Source organism: Zosterops lateralis, assembly GCF_965231275.1.
Source record: "Zosterops lateralis genome assembly, chromosome: 2".
Lineage (NCBI taxonomy): Eukaryota > Metazoa > Chordata > Aves > Passeriformes > Zosteropidae > Zosterops > Zosterops lateralis.
This window is the reverse complement of record NC_139763.1, coordinates 38358926-38365389: the sequence shown is the minus strand read 5'-3', so window position 1 is coordinate 38365389 and position 6464 is coordinate 38358926. Positions and strand designations below refer to the sequence as shown.

Sequence of the window (6464 nt, the reverse complement as noted above, 5' to 3'; positions counted from 1 at the left end):
AACAGATTTAACAGAGCAACACAACCCTGCTGTAAATGACTACCCATGAATGCTGCCTCATTAAATGCCAGCCTGAAACCTTAATTCTGTCCTTGTCCCTGGTTTTTGTGGCTTCAGTCAAAATACTTAAGCCAGAATGATAACCTTTACTCACCTGCAGATGTGCATTACTGCTTTGTGTATTAAGGACCTTGATATTTCTGTGACTTAAATATATCTATTTTACATGTTTTACCATTGTTTACTCTTCTTCTATGCTGGCCAAGTAATGCCGCATGGACTCCCAGTTGTAAAGACAAAGTACCTGATTAGTGCACAGTGCTTTGCAGATGTCTGGAGATATGTACATATTTCACAAAAAAACCCAAGTTATGCTCTTCCATGACTTATTTTCCTTGATGTTTAACACATGGCGCAGCATCCTAACAGCAAAAATGTTTTGTATCACACAAGTAGTGTACAGTTTAATATACTTAGATAATAATATACTTAATATACTTAATACAATCCACTCACAGCACTGTAGCTGTGAGTGGAGGACTGAGGTATATGATACCACTGATCCAAACAATCCATAGGAATATCTGTTACTTCACCTTGCTACATGCTGTTATTTTCTTAACAGAGCAAAATATTTTTACAATAGACATGATTTTAAAATATAAGAAGTAGGACACTCTGGATTTTACCCATTTTAATACATTTGAATAATTCAGTGTGACATGCAGCTTCTAGATACACAACTTGAATTCGAAAACTAGTTCACATGTACATGATAATTCTTAGTAAGTAACTGAACATTTTGTATTTTTAAAGCATAATCTCCTAGCAGTGAAGAGGAGAAGAAAAAAAAAACATTCTTGATGCACACAGAAAAGGAAACAGAAGATATAAGTTCTAGATAAGATCTGTATGGTTGTAGTTATAGATTAGAATTGGATCCATATTTATATTTGCTATTATTTCCTTCAGTTAAATTGGATTAGAGAAGTATCAAAGATCCAGTGTGCAGTGACTGCCTTCTTGTCTATATTCATCAAAGAAACCTACTTAAGTGAAAACATGAGGCACAAAATTGTTATCAATTACTATTTCTTTCTACTGTACATAAATCATTATAACTTTAAAGTGTGTAACAGGAATGCTTTGGACACATGGGAAGAGGGGAGCTTCTCGGCACTTTACAGGGGCTGTAAGCACACTCATCTCATCCTGCCTCTCTGCCACTTTGTCACTCCACTTCCAGCAGACAGGTCAGTGCTGTGCAACACAAAGGGAGGGGATCACAGATGAGGGGGCAGCCATCCAAAGGCACCTGATTCAGTGTTTTCTGCTGCAAGATCTGTCTCGCTGTCAGTGTGTGCAGGACTACTGCATGCCTGGGCATCCCTGAAATGTTCTGGTTTGCTACCTTTAGACTTTGTCCAAGTGCAGTTTGAGGATAAGGGAGAGGTTGGTTGTGATTCTCAAGCACCTGGCGATGTGGCAGGAACTGCTGTGCGTGCTGTATGTGGTCCCATGAGTTTACAGCGGGAGTGCTCTGGGTCTGATGTGCCCCAGCTGCACCAACTCACACTGCAAGTGGGAGCCTTGGCACAGAGTGCTGCCCTGGGTAATGTGGCTGTAATGCTGAAGGTCTTCACCAACCCTTTTGGTTTGGTTCTGGAAGTTCAACCAAGTGGGATTTCTTAGTCCTGCCTGCATGTGTATCTGCCTTACTTCATCTGAACAAGCTTTGACTGTGGACAGAAAAGGGATTTCTTCTGAATCACAAACTGTGTCAGTCTATGAGTTTCTCAAATAGGACTTCTGAAGAAAATCTTAACATTATATACTAATAAGCACATCTGTCTTACAATGCAAATGGCTTATCTGTTGAACTCCGTAGATAAATTGCATTTTCTACAATACCAAGCCATTGTTCTAAGAAAGAGAGAAAGCAGGTAGAAAATGACATCAAATCATACTGACACTTTAAGCGGTACAGAGTAAAAAAAGTGAAAAAGCTGAATGGTATTTTTCTTACCATTTCTAATTTCTCATGAAGTTCATTTGTGTGACCTTTAGCCACTTTTTCTTGGTGATATATGGTGTAGTATTTTTGGGCAGCAAGTAAGTCAGTTAATCTTTCTGTCAAAGGGGTGCTCTTGCAATTCACACAGTAGCAGGGTTTAGAAACTGGTGAAGCTACAGATGAGACATCGTGTTCTGCAGCAAGGAGGCTTATTAATGTTACACATGCTGGTACTCCAGTATTGACCATCTGGTTCTGTAAATAACAAAATTAATTTATGTGTTGACCAACCAGCAGCAGTTTCCATTATGCTAAACACCTGTTATCACTTAAAGCCATTTACTGAATATGATGTATTAGCTGTATATTATTGGTGCTGAGGAGGAATCCAGAAATATGTCATCCACTTACATGGTTCAGGTGTTGCTTAACCAATCTATTAAATTTACTGAAAAGTTTATACAAGAAACTATTGTATGTAGGAGGAACACAAGAGAGCATTGTTAATTATTGTAAATATTTCTGATTACTGCATTACAAAAGACTCTTCTATCTGTTGTGGTATGGGATGTGTGTGAGAATGACTATATGATGCATGCCAATCACTCTTCCTGTTTATTTCAGACTTTTGTCCAACAATTAGGGATAAATGTGTGCAGATATTATCATATTCTTATTACAGGTGGGTGAAAAAAAAATCCACTGAAAGCTATTAGAATTTGCAAAACAAATGTCACCAGACAAATCTTGCAATAATCTCTCAGCTGGAGACAAAGAAAGCTTGTAGTCTTTCAATAAATAGCTTGTTGCTTTTCATTTCCTAAACATCTGTGGACTTAAAATATGTTGCATAGTATTCCATGAAGAAAAACATCTTTCAGATTACAGGAAAAAAAATTTGGGTGACCAATGTATACTTTATTATTTATAAACAATAATATTATAATTATTATTATTTATAAATATTATTATTTATTAGCTCTGTGGAGTAAACCGAAGACTAGAAAATTTCTGGGGAAATAAGCTCTTATTATGGACTGGAATTTTAGGAAGGTAGGATGGCCTGTATACTGCCTCAGACTAATTTGCTCTTAGCCAGCTGCATAGCCACAAATAAAATCTTTTTTGTAGCACAATGAACTTCATCTCCTAATTTGTTCCAAAATGGGTAATCAGCAAGGCTCTTGTCTGAGGTCTAGACAGGAATCCAATATAAAAATGAGACACAGCAAAATCATCTGTCTAGAAACGAGGCATATGTCTTTCTGCCAGCTAGATTTTGGGTTTTTTTGCTCTTTCTGTATCTTTTACTGGCAATTTGCTTTTCATATTTAATTTAAACAGCAGCAAAATTTTTCTTTCAGTTCAGTGCTTTCAGTCTCACTTCAATGCACATACGAAGCTTGCTATGAACATTCAGGTTCAGGGCGAAATTTATTTGTTTGGGTTTTGTGTGTCTTGTAGTCCTAGAAGAGTATGTATAACAGCTAGATGTGTCTATTAAAACCAGATAGTTAATTGAACTGGAAATTTTCATCCCACAACTCTTGTACAGCTATTCCTTATACTTTACTATTTTATGAATTTCTCAGAATTTTTTCCAGAAGGTTGTGCATGTGGCATTGGCAAAGCTACAGGGCACCCACACTTCTCTTCAATGTGCCTTCAAATGATTTTACAGGTTCAAAGATATCAGCTCATAGTAAAACAAACTAATACCATGTAGGTTAAGATCTGTATATGAAAGATTCCTTTGAAGCTTATGATTTTATACAGGAAAAAGGAGCTAGGTGACCTGTCTGAAGGCAGCAAGGACTTTAGAAATGATTGCTCAGGCAAGAGTATTCCATTTAAGTGACTACCCATGAAGATCCTCAGTCCATTTCAAACACAGCAAACAGGAACACGAGTAGAAAGAAGGAAGAACAAAGAAAGAAGTCAAGCATAAAGAGAGGCAAATAAAAGTTTTCAATTAGTCAAATGCTTAACTGCTCACCTCTCTCTTGGGTACAATAGAATGACAAGTGAAAGCACAGGGGCCTGATTTTAAATTTGCTAATGTGTGTCACTTCTGTCTCTGAGGACACTCACAAAATACTGTTTAAAACTTGTAATATTAAATAAAATTTAAAGTTTATTTAAATTGGCACACCTTTTAGAGTCTGAGGTATTAAAGTGTAATAATGATTACTGTATACTAATGGCAGAAAGGTTTTGTTGGAAGGGAATACCTGGAGGTTATCCAGTTCAGTCTTGATGCTTCATGAACTTCTGTTGACATGGCATGACCTCATGTAGAACAGTAAAAATGCATTACAGAGGAAGTAAAAATAAGTTCAAATGGAATTTCAGAAACTGAGACACATAATTTTTAAACACAAACAAATCAGAGAATGTACTTTGCAATCACCCCAAAATTTATTTTAGTTCCAAATCAAAATAAAATAGCAAATATATTTTCCTAATGTAAGGAAAATTATCTTCTTTTTTAGCAAATTGTAAGACAGTCTAAATGTCCCCTACTAAATGGAAACAATTCTTCAGGAGCAAGATCTTAATTTTTTTTGGTGAAGGATCCAGAAATTATTCTTGTAAATATTGTAAAAAACAGAAGTGTGGGAAGTCCACTATGGACATAACTATTATTTCCTGTTCACCCTAATCAACTGAGAGGAAGAGACTCCTCTGGGGTGTGATCCAGGCAGGAGGTGGCCATGTTCCCCTGTTGAAGGGACACAGCACTGACTTTAGAAGCAGGCATTCTGACTCAGCAATAAAGGCCTACATGTTTAGTAAAATGGAACTGGAGGGATGTGTGTCCTGAAAGTGCCTTTCCTTTCTTATGAGTTTTAAGGGAGCTTGAGATGGCCAGCTCAGATAAAAATATCTACATTTGGTTGAAAGAAACTCATCCTAGGAGTGAAGTGTTGACAACCAGCTGAAGGATAAAACCAGCTACTACTTTACAGTAATGGAAATAGTTGATGTACATTGACTGCTGACATTGTATTGCCTTGTGTGGCTTTGACCACAACATCTGATCTTTTGTCTATAAAAGCCTGTATAAAAGCCAAACGAAAAGAAGAATCTACAAGATATCTTGAAGAGGGAGATTACACTGAGTAAACTAACTCTTCCTTTTCCATATGCTTTTGCAATTACATATATCAACAACAACAACAAAATTTACTGTATTTTGCTTTTGTCGTAATTGCTCCTTAAGGGAAAAATGTCTATATAGACAAATTAAAAAAAAACCAACAAATTATGTAGACAAGTTGCATCTCTGAAGGTTTAAAATAATCTTCCTGCCTTGGTGGGTCTTTATTTGTTTGTATGCTTCTTTTATTTTTTCAAAATAGGATCCAGTGACACAGGATTTTTATTTTTTTTTTTTTAAGCATTGCACATTTAATTAGCCCCATTCACTCTTCTTAAACTGGACTAGAGGTAAATGAAACTATCATCCTCTTCTCCTGGCACTTTGGATTGATTTGAGAGTAAGACATTTGCCCTAAGGGACAGAGGCATTGCGTCTGCACAGAGCTGAACAAATGTTTTTTAATTAATGATTTATTCAGCTTATGCATTTCTTTGTCAGTGTGTAACAGAACACCCCTGGGAAGAGCACTGAGAGAAGAGCTGAACTTGGGACCTTGAATCTGAAACCAGGAATGTCTACTGCCAAAAGCCATGTCTTTGTTTAACAAACCTACTTTGGCATCATAACCCCAAGATGGGGTCTCTCCACTCTAGAGAGTGTTGTTTCCCTGGGTATCAGTCAATCACTCTTTAACTGGCTGCCTGACACCCAGCCAAATCCAATCTTTTATTAAGTAATTAAATTTATTAAATTACGCAGGGCCCGTTTAGGTGACCTAAATTAGCACAACACTAATAATATACCATGTTTAACAGAAGAAATACAAGATGCAGTTTTTCCCTGCCAGGTTTCCAATCCAATTTCTTGCTGGGGTTACTGGGTTGGTGCCATAGACCAGGAGTAGTCATTTCTAGCCTACGTCCCTCTTGACACAGCCTGTATTTCTGTCATGGGAGCCCAAACTTTTCTGGATTTAACTCAGAAGAATAGGACAATTTTGGGTGGTGAAGTTTTAAGGCGAGGGAATTCCCTTTTCCTGCTGTGACTTGTCAATCCTTTGATCTACCTTACTCGGATGTCATCAGGGTTTTTTAAGAAATTCTTATTAACATATGAAGAAAGAAAGAGAAACTACACCAGGCAAGGTCAAAAACTAGCTCAGCCTGATGCCTTTGCAGGGAGCGTAGCAAATACCTGGGGAGACAGCACGAGGACAGGAACAACCATCAGGTAGTGCTTCTCTTCCCTGTAGGCACTTGAAGGTCTGGCAGAATTCCCAGCCCAGGCACTGCCCACAGGCTGTCTCCATTCAGACTGATCAAAGTTCAATCAAAAGTTAATTATGGC

General features: G+C 37.4%; 1 long non-coding RNA gene across 1 annotated transcript; it reads right to left on the bottom strand.

Moving 5' to 3' along the window:
* Nucleotides 1-459: 459 nt before the first annotated feature.
* On the bottom strand, nucleotides 460-6409 carry LOC310906392. The gene is made up of 3 exons (XR_014589393.1): nucleotides 6312-6409; nucleotides 4246-4303; nucleotides 460-2269 (listed from the first exon to the last, which is right to left on the bottom strand). It is a non-coding gene; the product is annotated as an uncharacterized lncRNA (long non-coding RNA).
* Between the last annotated feature and the right edge of the window lie 55 nt (nucleotides 6410-6464).